This window comes from Ambystoma mexicanum, chromosome 2p, assembly GCF_040938575.1.
Source record: "Ambystoma mexicanum isolate Mex_15411 chromosome 2p, UKY_AmexF1_1, whole genome shotgun sequence".
NCBI classification, from domain to species: domain Eukaryota; kingdom Metazoa; phylum Chordata; class Amphibia; order Caudata; family Ambystomatidae; genus Ambystoma; species Ambystoma mexicanum.
The window spans coordinates 1196680734-1196698758 of NC_090923.1; the positions used below are offsets into that span (position 1 = coordinate 1196680734).

Consider the following 18025-nt stretch of genomic DNA (forward strand, 5'->3'; position numbering starts at 1 on the left):
CGAGCAGTGGGATGATGGAGGTTATCGTCCTGTAGCGTTTGCTTCAAGAGTTTTGAGAGACACTGAGCAGAGATATGCAGTGATTGAAAGAGAAGCGTTGGCTGCAGTTTGGGTTTCAAAGCATTTTAGGACCTTTTTATGGAGTGTCCCGTACATTTTACGGACTGATCATAAGACCCTTGTGCATGTCTTAACTACCAACGGTTTGTCTAATTCTTCTCCCAGAATATCTAGGTGGATGGTAGACATGCAGGAATTTAACTTTAAGGTGGAGTATATTCCGGGAACGAAAAATGCTGTGGCTGACTATCTTTCTTGCCTTCCTAGTCCTATTAACGGACTGAAAGGCGACCAAGTGAATGTGGAGGAGCGCACCATGATTGCAAGTATAATTCCTGCCATTAATAAGGAGGAGTGGGATAAGGAAAGCGCCACTGACCCTACTCTGATGAAAATTAGAGATGCACTTAGGAATGGTGGCATGGATAAGGATTTCAAGAGTAATTATGGTCATGTGTGGAACTAATTGTCAGAAGGTCCATGGGGCATTGCCAGAGGTCAGAGGTTGGTGCCTCCCCTGTATCTAAGGAGCAGGTTAGTTGGTTTGGCTCATGAAGGACATTTGGCTAGCTCTTTAACTAAAAGAAGGTTAAGAGAATCCTACTGGTAGCCTAAAATGGACAGTGATGTGGAGGTGGAGGTGAAAGAATGTGTGGCGTGTGCCATCAGTGACAAGACTAAGGCGCCTAAACCTCAATGGGTGTGTCCGGTGGAGGTAACCGGGGAGGTATGGGCGAAGGTTGCCATTGACGTCATGGGTCCCATGGGCATTTTAAGTGGTGATCTGAGATTTATTGTGGTTCTTGTAGATTATACCTCGAGGTGGGTAGAGGCAACCGTTTTGGAGACTGTGACTGCAGAGAAGGTGGTAGCATTCCTTAAAAAGGTGTTTGATAGAGAGGGTGTACCGGCGGGCATTGTCACTGACAACGGTGTGCAGTTTGTGTCGGGACATATGCAAGAGTTCATGAAGAGCATGGGGATACGTCATCATAAAACCGCTTTGTACAACCCTGCGGCAAATAGATTAGTTGAAAGAATGAATAGGTTTGTAAAGGGCGCTATTCAATTGGCTGTGGCAAATGGTCTATGTTGGAAGAGTGTTCTGTCAGAGGCTCTCAAGACTCTCATATGCACATCTTCTGTGTTGATGGGGTGTTCACCATTTGAGCTGATGCGTGGTAGGAAGCCGGGTACTAAGCTAAGGGTGCTTGCTTTGGGTGGTGGTGCACATTTTAGTGTAAACATGCAGGAGGTACTGGAGCAGGTTCATGTGATGCCGGAGATGGTCAGGGAGCGTTATGGATGCAGGAAACCTTTGTCTGTGTCGGTAGGCGAAAATGTGCAAATAAAGAATCCTGACGTGTGCCCAAGGGTAGCAGTGTTTATATTCAACCCCGCCTAGTTGTGAAGGTCAGACAAGGTTATGTGAAATTGGACGATGGATCCAGGTGGAGTATGAGGCGAGCTGTTGTGGTTGAGAAGGGTTGTGCCGGGAGCTTGTGTGACAGAGCAATTGAAAGATGCATTCGGTATATGTTTGTGTGTGGGGGAGAAAGGAGTGTTGACGGTTTCAGAGAAAGTTCAAGCAGTTTAAGTGAGCCAGTGAGGGACCTCGTTGAGGTGCCGATGCCCGTGTATGAGAGAGAGAGGTCAGTGGTGCCTGTGTGAGGGAGAGAAGGGTCAGGGAGTGAAAATGGCTATCCGGTGCGGGAGAGGAGGATGCCAGCCAAGTTCATGGACTATGTATCAGAGACTGGTGTAAATTAAAGCTTTTGCTTTTGTGTCTGTATGTGAGAGGTGGGTGCGTAGTGTATGTGTGTGTCAGTGCTGGTGTGTGTTGGAAGTCCAGGGGGGAAGAAGTGTTATAATGCGAGTTGGAATTCTTACCTTGGAATTCCATGCACAGCGGGTGCTGTATTCTTGTTAACTTGTGTTGGGGGTTCCAGATTCCAGGAGGAACAGTTGAGGTTGCTGCTGGGTGAGTCCTGCTGGGCCCAGGGTTTATACTGACAATAAATCATTCTTAACCTCTATGAGTGTCCTTCAATCTGTACACAGTTCCCTTGCAGCTTGAGTCAAGGACGGTACCACAATGGCAACCTCGTCTCTGCGCCCTGGCTATCGGTGCGGGAGGGTGCCATGTACCTCTAACATCCGTCACACCACCTATCAGCTGTGATTCCCGGTCTTATGTTCCTTTCATTGGAGGCTTTGTAGGTCTGGGTTGAAAAGGGCAAGGGCAACTCCCTCCTTGACATCCTTTCAGGTCTCGTCGCCTTTCTCCTCCATTTGAACTGCTGTCCTGGAATGGCTGCTTCCTCGTGCGCACTGCCTTTCTTGGAGTGTGCTCTTGTGCTCCACCTTTTATCCCTATGGGGAAGGGAAAGGGTAGTCAGGTGCGTGTATTTGGCGGTACTCTGCCTGACCCTTGTGTTGGGACATGTCAGGTAAATGGGCCGGGTATTAGTCCATTGTCATTCACGCTGTGAGAAAGCGTTCGTATTGGAAAAGGGGGGTAGAGTTACTATGTATCCTACTAGTCAGGATGGGGAAAAGGTGTCCCAAGGGAGGGATACCGTGTCTCAACCTTCAGTGTCCCACTTCCACTCCATGAGGACCCCTCATCAAGGTGATCCTCCCATACTGGTCCATCCCCAGGAACTGGATCCAATAGCGATGGCCATGTCCTGGCCACCTTGAATTCAGATACCCGGGGACTAATCAGTGAGGCACCTTCAGGTTTCTCACATACCCCTTCACCTTTGCTTAAGACAATACAGGCCAAATAGGTCCAGAAGGAGAGAAAGAAGTACTAGAAGGAATCGAGTGGAAGGTATTACGTCCCTAGCCTTGGAGTCCTACATTTGTGAACAATCTTTCACCAGTTTTGATTACCTGAGAGACTGGGAACTTTTCTGTTGGTTGGATCTACAAAGAACACTTTACTTTGGGAAGAGCTTTTTCATGCACAGTTGGTTTAAGTCATTAGTGTTAGGGACAAAGGTAGGCTTTTTGAGACACGACAGTGACATACTTTATAGTTTTGCACATTCTGCCAATTTCCTTCGTTTTCTTTGAGGCAGGGCACCCCTCCTAGTTTTAGGGATAGAGAGGCATTTTTCCTACCCGTTCTTGAATAATAGAAGTTTCTGCCCAAAAACATGCCACCAGTGTGTCTGAGCCTTACCTCTGCACCCTCACACAAGCCTCCCAGGGGAAGGGAGCCATTCCCCCTGGACACAATTGGAACTTTGTTGCTACTAAGACCCAGGGGAAGGCAGTCATTCCCCCTGGATCCAGCTTGAACATTACCAGAGAAGCCAGAGGAAGGGAGTAATTCCTCCCGGCCACATCTGGAAATGTGTGCAAATCAAGACCAGGAGAAGGAAGTCATTCCACCTGGCATCGATTGGAGTCCAGAAGAGACTTTCTTTTTAAAACACCAGGAGAAGGAAGTAATTCTCCTGGTGAGAGAATTTAACTTTTGATTAAGACTCTTTAGTTGTATTCTAAGGGACACAGGTAAGGGTTTGACTCAGGCCAGTGCTTTCTTTAGTTAGGGACATTCTGACAGACCCTTTCATTGTTAGTTTGAGACAGCAAACCCTCTCTTAGAGTTAGGGATACCTAGGTTTTTGAATTCAATAAAAATCTTTGCCAACCACCATGACACATCCTGGTCAGTTACCTTCTTCTGCTCCCTTACAATCATGGAGGCTTAGGAACAGTAAGAAGAAATGATTCTGGGAACAAACTGATTGAGTAGTGGAGTAAAATGAGACCAGTGAGGAAAAAGAAGGGGGAGCGAGGCCATGGATATACTTAAAGACAATCAAAATAAAATGATAAAGAAGACGGGAGTGTGAGTCAGGCATGGTATCAAGAGATGACACAAGAGACGTAGATTTCCAAAACCTTTATTTTCAATAGTCAGGATGGGAAAAACCTGATTTGCCTTAAATCTAAGGTGGGTATGTTCCCTAATGATAAGAAAACTAAGGCAAGGGTCTAAGTCTGTCAGTCAAAAGAAAAATACTGTCTGTATCAAAATCTATGCTTGCCCTCACCTCTCCAAAGTACCAGGGTGTATGAGATTTGGCCAACTCAATAGTATTCAAAGTAAAGTTAATGTGACAATGGACCTCTTCTGCAGCTCCCTTCCCCAAGTACAAGACACTTAGATTTAGAACGTTCAGCAGGTTTTCAGGGTTCACTTGGCACCCTGAGGCCTACGGGCATGTGGCACAACACAAGAAATGCAATCAATAAATAAATAATAAACGCAGGTATTCACTTGACAAAAGTTCACAGTACATTTTCCTTGTCAGTATTCACCTCTTCAACCGGTCTCTCAGGCTTGCCTCGACCCAAGTTAGACCCTCTTAGTTGTTCTCCAATTTACACATATTCAACTGCTTCAATGTTGCTTCCTTAAAAGGTCAACCTCCAAAGGTTTGATTGGAAAAATTTCACTGTTCACTTGGTTTCTTGCGGGAGTCCCTTACCCACTCTAAACCAAGTCAGTTTGACTTTCATCTTCAGTATATCAGGCATCTTATTTCCACAGTTAGGGCTCCCCTGGTCGTGGTGCAGGTGACAGGCCGCACGTCCATCCATTACAGGTCACAAAACTAGGTGCCTTGCTTTGCTTGAGCCTTTTTTGTCCTTATTGTGGGGTTTCTGCAGCCCTCCTGGATCAGCGTCCTGTCTGGGGGGCACACCAATGCTTTTCTTTAACACTCTTTGTTTAGTTACAATTTTTTTGTATCAGTTTGGGGAATGTTTCCCCCACTTTGGTTTTTGTACAGTTTCCCTGCTGTCGTGGAGCTTCTAATAATTTCTATTTTGCTTATATTTCAGTCACGCACAGATCCCCTGCCGTCACGCTGCTTCCTTTCCTTCACAGAGACTTTCGAATGCGTATAACGTTATACGGAACCACTCTGTTACTTCATATCCTTCAACAATCTCTTTAGCATTGTTTGATTGTTAATAGTGGCTGGGAGGCTTTCGGTAACAAGTGTTCTTTCAATTGTAATCACTCCGATACAATGTATACAGTCTTTCTCACTTGCCGACAGGTTTCTTCTCATTTAGAAACTCACCGGTCATGGATTTCACCGCTACTTCTCTTTCGTCCTGTTAGCAGGTTTCCCATCTGGGGTCAGGGTCTCTCCACCGGCCCCTCAGACCCGCCTGGGCTTCCTACTTTAGACATGGAAACAAGCACCTCTTTGGCCATACGAGCTAAGGGAGTAGCGTGCCCCACATCACCCTTCTGTCAATTCCTCCAGCTCTCTGGAGACATGGCCTCCTCACCATGCTTTCTCATACTCCACCTGCCAGCTTTGCAGTGTCTTGGCCTCCCACTCTCTGTTGCCTTGTTCTGGGCAGTTTTGGCTCAGATACCCCTCCTTCTCGCCATCCGGCTCATTCCATCTCCTGAGTTTGAGTGTCCTTTTTATATTCACTTGAGTACTTGATAGGCTGCAGGTGGGCATGGTTGATGTCAATTGTCTGGCCTTATTAGTGGGACATGGCCAATAAGTATGTTGATGCACCTTGATCTGCATCTTCTTTATCTTAGTACTGTAATGGTGTTTCTCATAGGAAGTCTGCACTCCTCTTGACTTCCTTTTCTTCGTCACAGTACTTAAGTGATATTGGGGGGGAAGAGGAGTGTGTGCCTGAATATATCCTATAAAGGCTGATGGGGTGGGGGGTTTAGTAGATCACTATCAAAGAAGGGGGCATAACATGTCTCACCCTCAGGTATTCCCTCCCCAATCCCTGAGGGCCCTCTACCCAGGTGATCCTCCCTTGCTTGTCCGCCCCGAGGTTGGGATCTAAAAGCGATGGCCCTCCCCCGGCCACCTGTGTAGAAGATTGCCAGGGAGTAGTTTGGGAAAGACCCCTAGGTTTTTCACAGGACTCAAATGGGAGAAGCGATATAGAAAGGTGTGATCGAGGAGCAAGGAGAAAGAGGAACAAAGATGATGAACAGAGGAATTATAAATCGCACAAAGAGAAAGGAGATGAGAAGCAGGAAGACCAAGAAGGAGAGCTGAACAGTAGTCAATACAAGGAAAAACCAAGCAGAAAAGAAGAAGCTTAGTGGCATGGAAGAAAAGGTAGGGTCGAGCACAATGAATATTAAACGGAGCATAATGACAGGAATGGGCAGTAGAGGCAATATGTAAGGAGAAGGAAAGAGATAGGTCAAAGAGTACACCCCAAATTACGAGCAGAAGATTAAAATGGTAGAAAGGAAGGGGACGAGAAAGAGAAGGGGGATGAGTAGGAAGGATCGTAGTAGCAGGAAAACGAGAACCTCAGTCTTCAAGGGATTAAGGTGAAGAAAGTGGAAGACATCCAGTTTTGAACTGCACAAAGACAGTTAGAAACAGTACAGTGCAAAGTCGTATCAAAGGATGAGAAAAAAAGAAGAGTTAAGTATCATCCACATAGAGATGAAAACAATGATTAAAAGACAAGATAAGAGCAGAAAGTGGGGCAGCATACCGTGAGAAAAGAAGGGTATCAAGAACAAACCCTTGGGGTCTAGTAGGGCTAGCTATCGATACATTGTCATTTTCAATGGGTATGGGCAGGGTAAAATCTGTGTTATGGTTTTCGAACTGACAGGGTCCCTCATAAAATAATATGCTATGTTCGAGTGTAGTTGGCTTGGCAGTTCTTGGAGGCCATACAAGGTCCCACCGCTAAGGCTGTAGTTCCATCAACCAGCTGTTTTATTATTGTAAAAACGACCTACCTGCTCCATACATTCAAAAGAATCCTTGATAACAGGTTTCACCAGTTTACGTTTATAATAGGGCTCCAAAGTTTTGACCATGGCCAACATTTTTTTATAGCTCTGTTTAAAAGCAGGGGTGTTTACATGTTTTTTCTGTTCTTTTTCACTGAAGTTTTGAGTTTTTTCACTCTACTAGGGTCTTCTCGGTTATTTTTCACTGAAGATTTGGGGTTTTGCACTCTACTGGGGCCCAAATGTATAGCCACATACATCAGTGATGCCATCTATACTGATGATACTACCAATGGGGTCATTTTGAATATTAACAGGGTCCACCTGACTCTTCTCACACACCCGCCCCTCGCCACTTCCCTTCCGAGTGTGATCAATGCATGCATTTGTGTCAATTCCAAAGGTAATACTGATGGCCCCACCATTTTGGATGTCAAGTGGGACAGCCTAGGGGCTATCAAACAAATAATCTGAAATATCACAACGATTATCAGTTGCAACATTGCGGTCAATATGCATGCTTGTACATAGGTAATCGGCAAATGTTTCAGGGATCATTAGGAACAGGTTGTAAGCCATTGCACAAACCTCCTGAGTGGACATATTAATACATGGTTGTAACTCATCAGCCCTCAGCGCATCCAACACTGCTTCTATACAGGGAAGATTCAAATTCTCAATAACAAGCCTATCACAAGCCCCCACAAATACATCTTCGTCCTCCCACTGGCGAATGTTTTCATACTGAGGGAAATCAGGGTCATACTGCCGAATACATTCCTATATGTGCTCATTTTTTCTAAGGCTCAAATGTGCCCCTCTTGACCTTATCCTAGTTCAATAACATGTTCATTTATAGCATAATTTTGTACATGTGCTTGAAAAGTGCTAATAGTTTTGGAAAGAAATCCAGAGGATACAATTTTTGAAGACAAGGGACCTCATTACGAGTCCATCAGTAACTGTGCCTAAAATTCCAGCAGGTTACACCCGGACTCGTATTATTATTCTGCCTCCGTGATTGCCGGAATCACCGGGGCATTACAAACCCGGTGACCCGGTAATTCCGGAGGCGGAAATCAGTTAATCCCCATTCCCATGGAATCCCACATGACTCTACGGGTATGGGGACCATGGAAACACCGGCTCTGTCTATGGCACAGCCGGTGTTTCCATGTCCGCCTGCAGGCAGGTGGTGTTAAACCCGCCAGGTCAGACCTGGCGGGAGTGACACCTCCCGCCTGCAGGACTCTTAATCAACCGGTCCGGAAAGAACGGTGGTGGCGGATTTACCACCACCGTTCTTTCCGGACCGGCAGGGTCGTAATGAGGCCCAAGGTATCAAAGGAATTTATTATACCTGATACATTATTTTAATATACAAAGTGAATCATGATTTAATCAGCACTAGAATTAAAATTTACATAGAAGGAAAATTAAGAGAATACAAGTTAAATACAATTCATCCAAAAACCAAACCATTCCATCGTTTATTCATTAATCCACATGCGTCCATCATGCATCCATACACTCATACCAAAAAAAGCTAACATTTAGATCCACACATCCCAACTCATTCTTCAACTCTACTCTTGCCTCAGGTTATTGAAAGCTTTCAAGGTAGCATGTTAACCCCAAACGATCCCCTGTCACGCATGTCGGGGAAGGCATTACAAACTGTTCCAACCCTATCTGAGGTCGGGTTCCAGGACTCATTGGTAAAACAAGGCCCCTTGATGAAACATTCCCACGGTGCAAATCAGTCCCTGCTGCAGGGCCCTCTGATCTGTTGGCTGAGGCCAAAATACATGCCCCTTGATGAAACATTTCCCTGGTGCAAATCAGTTCCCATGACAGGGGGCCTCTGATCTGTTGGCCCGGGACTCAAATCCACACCCCCTTGGTGAAACAAGGCACCTTGATGAAACAATTGACAAAGCAAATCAGCCCCATGACAAGGGCCATCTGATCCGTTGACCGGTGCCCAAATCCACATCCTTTGATGAAACATTCCTATAACGCAAATAAGTCCCCATGACAAGGGCCATTTTATCTGCTGGCTGGAGCCAGGCTCCAAGGTCCATTAGTGCAGCAAAAAACAATTCTTATCCAGTGTCGCATTCCCCACACTGCCAGTGTAGTCAAGAGGCGTCCGAGCCACCCTGCAGTTTCATTTAAAGGATCTAGGGTTGCTATCCATGGGCGGACAACTCTTCATATTCCCAGTGCCAGTCAGTAGATCCTCCATTGATGGCTGTGCAGTCCCACTAATGGAATCCATTGGACCTTTAAAGAGAATACAAGAAATGGATTTAAAATACGATCTCCACATGGCAATTTAGTGTACATACATTTTTTGGGGGTTCATATGAACAATTTTGGGATTTGATTACATTCTTAAATTACATTTTTATATAAAATGTATTTGAAATTTATATAAAATGTATATAAAAACATTTTGGGGTTCCATACATTTTTTGGGGGGGGGGTCCAATTATATTATTCAATTGAATTCAATGAGGATCAAAGATTCTACTGAAGGAAATATGCAGTCTAGTTATTTGCAGGCAAGGCACCTGAGCGGGGCATTTAAACCTGAAAATAGACCACAGCTGAGGAGAAGGAAAGGAGCAGCAGAGTAGTCAAGAATGACACCGAAGCAGTTGGAGCTCCAGCAAGAGTGTGAACGCCAGCAGAAGCCGGCATGGGAAGAGGAGAAGGCATGTGGTTTTGCAGAGTACGCGCAGCATGAAGCGTAGCCATGGTCAGCTGCAGGAAGATAAGCCCAGTGCCCAGCTATATGGGAGACTTGCTCCCGACCCAAGATGAATTCCAGAGGATGTGGCGATCTAGCAGGGCCGATGGGGCTCAAGAGAGTAACCGTGCAGGTGGTAGCAGGTATGGAAGAGCTGTCAATCAGATTACCAGTCTGCTGAGGGTCCGCAGCAGCAGGGAACAACACAGAGATGCCAAAGGAAGCCGGTGAGTTGACCTGCAAGAGATGGTAAGGCTCAGAATGGAACTTTTGCTAAAATCAGACTATTTTGTATATTGAGCAAGTAGAATAAGAAGACAAAAAGGGAGCAATTCTCCATTTGTGAAACATCAACTTGGGGATATCTGTAACCCACACTTCCAACATCACAGACTATAACAAAGAGATAAAAGGGCAACAAGGGGGCAATTCTCCTTTCCTGAGACACCAGTTTGGGGAAATCTGTAACCCATATTGCCACTAACAGAAGAGACCAACTGTAGTAGTAGGTGCTTTTCTTCCTGGCAGGAGAGTGAACCAGTGAAGGCACCCCTTGTAGTTAGTCCTGGTAGGCAAGTAGAACAGGAAAGAAACTGTAGATTTGAAGAAATGTGGTTGTGGTAAAAAGGTGTTGTGGAAAGACATTTGTAACTTTATTATTTTGACAAACTGTTGCATCAACAAAGGTAGTTGCTGTGCTACCCTGACAAAAGCATTCCATTGAAAGAATAATTGTGATATGCTAATATTTGCTTTGAATCCTGAGAAAGACATTTGCCTTACCATTTGCCTTACCAGGAAGGATACTGTGGAGCAAAACAATTGCTTTGGTTTTTGAACAATTTGTGAAAGTCTCATTTACTTTACCAAGTGGAAGAACACAGTGGGTGGAAAAGATATTTTGTGATGAACTGAACAGAACTTTGTTAAATCAGAACTTTTCCAGGGGTATTCCGGAATTGATCCAAACTATACGTTTGAACTTTTTTACTGTTTTGTTAAACTGAGAACAGACAAATATTCCTTGTACATTTCGTTGTATATATTAGTGTGAGAGTCAAAGGCTGTTGGACACTAGGTCATCTTTCTTTAGTTTTAGTTTGCTAGGTAGAGATATTCTCATTAGGATAGGGAAAGATAGGCATTTTTCTCACCCCCTTTTTATTTTAATAAATGTCAAACATTGAGAAAACTATACCTTTGTGTCCGTCTCACATTTCCGACTCCTCATAGGTTCAATTACATTTTTATATATAAAATGTATATGCAAGTTATATCAGATAAATATAAAATGTATATAAACTAATATGAAAAAATGTTGGGGTCAGTTTTTGGGGTGTAATTAAATGCATATTGGTTCAGGGGCATGGGAAAAGGGTGGGGTCCTAAAATGTATCTCTTCAACGACCCCCAGCAGCTATCTCACTATGACATTAGCAAGGCCTAAACAGACACTGAAGTTTTGCATTTTAAAACTACCATTTCCACAAGACAAATCAAAGGTGCCATTTAATTATCTAGCGCAACGTGGCTAGCTGTTGAAAGACTGCTCGCTGCACTTTGTCGAGGCTACAGGCCTAGTGAAGAATTGCTATCTCTTCAAAAAACCCAACCACCCGCTATCTCGCTGTGACATTAGCAAGGCCTAAACACAACACAGAAGTTTTGCATTTTATAACTACCAGCTCCACATGATAATCAAATGCGTTGTTTAATTATCTACCGCAACGTGGCTAGCCGTTGAAAGGCTGTTGGTACACTTGCTCAAGGCTACAGGCACACCAAAAACTTGCTATCTCTTAAAAAAAAAAAACAACTGGCTGCTATCTGACTATGGAATTAGCGAGGCTCAAACAGACAGAGAAGTTTAGAATTGTAAAACTACCCTCTCCACAAGAAAATAAAACACAGTTTAAAACAAATATATCTTTTTTTTTATTTTTATTTTTTACTTTTTTATTGGTTCATACAAATCTTCTAAAGAGACAAACAAAACAACATACATTTCTTCTCAATTTCCACATTCCATAATTTCACCCTTTCACAATTTCATATCTTCATCATCTAATCAAATCAGTCTCTGTTTGGTACACAAATTTCAAAACCAACATACAAGAGATAAACCACATTGAACTTTAACTAAGGACTAAGGTTTGACTTCTAGATTAGGGTCGCAGCGTCTAAACTGTCCTTTATGATAAGAAGAAACGTCACTAGAGCATAAAGGACAGATCGGTCAGCGCCGACAAATAGTACTCTCCACCAATCTTCAACCATCAAAGTTTGTTATTTACAGGTTATAGGGCCAAAGATTCGTAATATCTGATGAACGAACCCAGAGCATGCCAATATCAAGTGTTTTAGGGTCTCAATGTTGGTGTCACAAAAGCAACACTTTAAGTCCAGATCAGCGTATTGTGGCCAGAGGCTAAAACGTTCCTTTGTTGCAAATATGTTAAGCCTAAAGTACATGTACAACGCTCTGGCATGTTGATTAGGAAAGCAATTTAGGTAACTTTGCAACTGCCCATATGCTCTGTTTTCTACAGGTACATCTTTCATTGTTTTCGGGTCGGATCTTAAAGTACAAGTATGAATCCAGTCTGATCTCCACATCATCTTCTTAGCCTGCTCAGGGTTGTCCATCAGAATCTGCATCGGAATATCGTACATTTCTAATACATCAATACATAGCTTATTCCATTGAACTAATATTGTTTCAGATTTTTCAGTTTCTGAGGATTGTAGTATACGAAGTTGAGGGGGCAGATTTTTTTGCCTTGTTTTCCTGAACAAACTTACTCGATTCCAAGCTACTCGTGCCTGAATCGAAATGTAGCCCAGTTCGAATCTTATACAGGCTGTGGAGGTACCCTTTGGTAAGCGCAACACTTTAGTCCAAAAAATGTTTTCCAATGAATTCCACAGCTCGTGTCCCCATCCAAAGGCATATTCTCCGCCATATATCAGTGCAGGTACCACTTTTTGTTGAAAGAAGGTAATAGTTGGTTTCAAAGAAAATTTACCAAATTTTTTGTTGATCTGCGAAGCTTGACAGGCCAACTGGCGACATTTGTTTTTAATTATCTCGACCCAAGGTGCATCATTTCTGCTCGCACTGATTTTCATGCCCAGATAAGTAGTGCTCTTCACAATCTTAATCGGTTCTTTGTCGAGGTACCAGTTGAATTTTTTCACATTCCCATTGTTGCCTCCTAGTTTTTCAAGGACCAAAATCTCACACTTTTGTTTATTTACTAATAGTCCATTTGCCAATAAGTACTTTTCAAGAATGGTGAGTTTGCGCTGAAGCCCTATTGGCGTGGCATCTATGAGAACAAGATCATCCCCATAGACAAGATAGTTGAGATGCGTGCCATTAATTTTAGGTGGGAGGATAGCCAGATCTTTGAAGAGCTCCTTAATGTCCGATATGAACAGGTTGAAGATGATGGCAGCAAGAGGGCATCCTTGTTTTACCCCTCTATGTGTATTTATTGGAGCTGTTAGGGAGCCTTTTAGATATAGTCTGATTTGGATTGAAGTGTTTGTATGTAGCTTGCGGATAGCAGCTAGCAAGCTAGGTGGACAATTCCACGCACTTAGCTTTTTTCCAAAGCTGATCTCTATTTATGCTATCAAAGGCGTGGGATAGATCTATTAAGGCCAGATACACTTTCGAGGTAGATCGGTGCGCTTCCATCTTCAGCAGATTTATCAGCAGAAGGTTCACTCCACAACCCACCCCCTTGACAAACCCTGTTTGTCTAGGGTCTATACGATTAGAGTCGATGGACCATTTCAGTAATTTCTGTTGCAAAAGGGTAGCGTAGATTTTTCCCAACACGTCCAATAATGCAATAGGTCGGTAGTTTTTAGGATTGCGTCTATCACCCTTCTTAAAAATGGGAACGATCACAGCAGACTTCCATGATTTCGGTGTACAGCGGCGTTGGATGATCCTATAGAACAAAATTGTACAAAAGTCTGTTCATTCCTGCGGATGCTGTTTGATGGAAAAAAATTTCAAACCATCTGGGCCCGGTGCTCTGGAATCGTGTACATTCTTAATTGCTTGTAAGATATCTTCTTTGGGAAACACAATCTCCCAGTGGGTAAGAACTGGAGCAACCCATTTTGTGGTTGTCACATCATTACAAAATAGGTCGGTACAGAAGGATATCCACTCTGTTTCTGAGACCAGATTTGCTTGCATAGCGTGTTGAGGGGCTAAGTTGGTATTTATTAGCCTCCAATATTCTCTGTAGTTTTTACTCATCATTTTGGACAGCATAAGCTCCGCGTCATTTTGTAACATATGAGCCTTATGGGACTTAATCCAATTCTTATATGCTTGTTTTATTGCTCTTTTTCATTATTAGCATTAGCATTGTTTCCCCTTATGGCTTTACGAAGATCACGACGTAGAGCTCTGCTGCGTTGGAGAATTTCAAGATCAAATCTAAGTTTAGGAGAAAAGTCGACATGTTTTAATTTATGTTTACGTTCTTCAAATTGTGACAACAACTGATGGTATTCAAGTATCTCACAGTTCTTATGAAATTCAGAAGTGATCTGGGTTAGCTCCTCAGTCTCAAGGTATAAACGAATTCTGCACGCTCCAGTTCTCACGGCATGCGGCCATATTCTATTGTCACGCTGAAAGGTGTTATTAAAACTTGCGGTCACCATATCATGATCACTGTGGGTCATTTTAATGATCTTCAAACATGTAGACCTCATGTGTAAGTTCTCAGAAGCGAAAATGTAGTCAAGAGTCGAACTCTGACTTTCTCTTCTCCAGGTCGGTTGGGCAGGTATATCACCTGCTGTTTGACCGTTTAACATAGTCATCCCACATAAGTTCATTTCCACGCACCATTGGTTTATTATGTTCTCTTGGCGGGTGTTAGATGTCTTTTTGCCGCCAAGTAGATTTAAGTGTGTGATGCAATCGATGTTAAGGTCACCACAGATGATTAATTCGAACGAGTTCTCCTTTTCTTTTAACTCATCAATTAAAGTTGTGACTTGGTCAACGAAGGTCTCAGCACCGGTGGCCAAATGGTTCCAATATAAGTTTATAATGTATAGGTTAGATGCCTGCACATTTTTACGCCCTGTGGAACCAATCATAGCTATTTGAATAAATGGAGATGGATTAAAAGATTCATAAATCTTAAACCCAGACTCTCTCTTTGCCGCCAATAAAAGCCCAGCCATAGGTCTACCCTTGAGTTGTTTAATGGCCGGGCTAAATCCAATCTCAAAACCTTCAAGGATAGCAATTTCATAGAGCCATGTTTCCTGTAAACAGACGATGTCCAGATCAAGGGCCCAAGAAGTCGAAAACAAATGCGTAAAACCTCTTGTGTTCCATGATCCCAAGGTGCAGGTTTGATGTTCTCCTTGCACCTGGCGTTACTTCCCCACTCCATTGTTTAGGGTACTTGCAAGCCAAGACCAGTCATTAACTTTATCAGTTGGATTATCCGCTCTTTCTATATCATTGTCAATGCTTGGTCCACTTACGGTCCCTTGAATTGTAATCCTTATGTGATCATTCATTGCAATTTTATCCAACGGATCAAGTTGTGGGGCGCTCATTTGTAAATGCGCCATTTGGGGTTGAGCCAAAGTTGTAGCTTGGGCATCTAATTGGATAGCTCTACTGACATCCGCTCTGCAAGGATCGTTTTCCAAGGATCGAAGATCAAAATGATTTGCTACTACGGATACGTCAAACCCTAGAGAGATCAACACCGGGCCTGCTTCCAGTATAGTGTCCACTATGAATTTTGATTGTAAATGGAGTATGACTGCATCATTTTTATCTTCGTCAAAGAAGTCAACAATTGATCTTCAGATTCAATTATTCTGAGACTTGGCACAAGATGGCACAGCATTAGCACGTTGTGACGATTTAGGATTAAATCGTCTGAAGAGTCTATGCGCTCCAAAAGTACTTGATGCAGAGCCTGTGATTTCAATGCAGTGTTTTTAGCTTCTTTCTCTTTTATATATTGAATGGGGTTCATGCTATTTGCTGGCATGTTTTGTTTGCTTTTTCTCATGTCCACTGCAGTGTGCAACTGCCTCCCATCAGATATGCGTTCAATTTGTATATTCTTCTGCTCATTGAAACTTGAGGAGACCACAGGTTGAGTCACGTAGTGACTAACCGCGTTCTTTCGCGTCTCTGGTGCTCTCCAAGAGTCATCTGTGGTGCGTGACAAGGCCACCAATTTCAGACGCTTCTCATCCAATGTTATAAAGATAGGCTTTGAATTTAAAGAACCATCTTGGGGAGAGATCGATAGTTGCAGGACTTGACAGCTTCTTGTAGCTTTATTGCATTGAGTTAAGCTTTTTTCAGTATTTGAAAAAAACATTCTGAACATTTTAGAAGCCGTCTGTACTTTTACTGCAGGTTCTGTCGTAGCAGGCATTGGTTTTAAACAGCCATCTTGAGAAGAAATAGCTGATTGCAAAACTTGACAGTTTCTTGGTGCCTTGTCACAGAGAGTTGCGCTTTTTTCTACACTTGGGATGATATTTCCAATCAAATTCGAGTCTGTATGTACATGTACTACAGGTTCCGACCTAGCAGGCAGCTCAGCTGATTGAAGGGATTTTTGAGTTATTTTCGACTCACACAATTCTTTAGGATATTTGTCCATCACACAACTAGATGCCATAAGAGCAGCGTGATCGTCAGCCGATGCCGCATCGACCTGCGGGCTCAATTCCTGAATGTCCACTTCCTCATAGATGGACATATTCAGTAGATCTTCAGACACAGCACTGATACCTGCAATTGATTCTTGAGGCTCATCCAGGATATTGTTATTGCAACTTTTGCGTTAATTTTTATTTCGTCGCCTTTTTCTTTAACAATAGTTCTGTTTACCGTCACATTGACGGTTTTGATGTTTCTTAGAAACTTACGTGAGCTGTTCACTCGTTGCGTCTTTTTAATAGATTGATTTTTCGGGGTTTTTTTCGCTAATATTCTTTGGTTTGATCTTATTTATAAGTGCACCTTGCGTATTTCTAGGTTTCTTAAATATATCATAGGGTTCTGGAGCATTACTGTGGACGTCAGTGCTTACCAGTATAACGTCCTCACAGATCGATTGACACTGATTTCCCAAGTTGGACGTGGAAGCCGTTTGAGGATCTAGAAGAGCCAAATTTCTTGGTGATTGACTTTCAGTAAGGATGTCAACAAACTGGATAGGCAAAACCTTCTCTTTGGAATGGGTAGAGTCTGCTTGTGACAATCCACTCGCACCCACTTCTCTATCAAGAGATACTTCTGAAAGCTCACCTCCAGAGATCCGTGCACTTAGATTAGATTTAGTCTTCGTGACCAAGGTAGCTCTGTGTTGTTCAACATCAATTGGAACAGTATTTGTAGTTAAAATGTCCAATTTCTCTAAAGTGTTTTCAGTTGAGAATGGGTACCTGGAACAGCTCACGGCGGTCTCACAATCAGTTACCACTTCAACGGTGCACCTTTCAAACTTTTGGTTCTTCACAACCTGTGTTTCATTTCTTTTTTGAAAGATGTTTAAGGCTTCTTTCGCCACCCCGGCTAGGAGTTTATTGTCCAGGTTGGCATTTTTAGCGCATTCAGTCATCGAGTCAAACGCCTGCTCAGTCCTCTTTTGGGTGTCACGTAGTGACTCTTTATAAGAGCTATAAACGTTCTCGATATTTCCAAGCTTGGAGTTCATTGTGGCTACCAGACTAAAGAGGTCTTTCGTGCTGTCGTTCAGATGCTCATACATTTTAAAAAAGGGGAGATTACCAATGTCATTGAAGACATTATAGTGGCTTGAAGATCTTTCATATTTTGCACCTGTACCCCTACCTTGTCCTCAGCAACTTCCTATCATACACAACGCCTTCAACGGTATGGCAACCGTCTAATTCTTGGAAAAGGGCGTTCCAGTAGGGAAGAGTTAGAAACAGACACATCTGATGCAAAGTCCGCTGATAGGCAGTACGAGTCTGGCGCTTCTCCGTTTAAAGGCAATTCATCATTTGTACCGTCTGTGTCGGTTTTAGACATATTTTTTAATATGTTAAGTTTCTTCATCTGAGAACATCTGATGCTTGGTGAAATGCTTGAATCAGCTCTTCTACGTTTAGAGAGACTCCTCATGAGAGTGGATTGGCTAGTTTGTTTTTTGAAACAAGAAGGACTGGGATTATTAGAGGGCTCAAAAGATGAGCTCAGTTCCTCAGATAACGTATTGCTCATTAATTTATTTGTTCTTTCTTTATTCAACTGAGTCAGATCCATAAGCAGCTTGTTAGCAATAGCCAAGGAGTCCCATCGATTTTCCCGATGGGGTGGAGCATTCATTTCAGCCGTGCGGATTATTGAGCTATCCTGAACTGACAGGCCGCCCACTTCTGTGTCGTCAAAT

The 18025-nt window shown here is 43.1% G+C and overlaps 1 long non-coding RNA gene across 1 annotated transcript in view; it reads right to left on the reverse strand.

Annotated features, from left to right (window-relative positions):
• Window positions 1–3964: 3964 nt before the first annotated feature.
• Window positions 3965–18025, reverse strand: part of LOC138567323 (uncharacterized) — a 113406-nt gene continuing 99345 nt past the window's right edge. The window contains exons 2-3 of the long non-coding RNA XR_011302168.1: window positions 9758–9824; window positions 3965–9118 (exon numbers count right to left, since the gene is read on the reverse strand). This is a non-coding gene — a long non-coding RNA (uncharacterized lncRNA). The remainder of the gene's footprint in view (window positions 9119–9757; window positions 9825–18025) is intronic.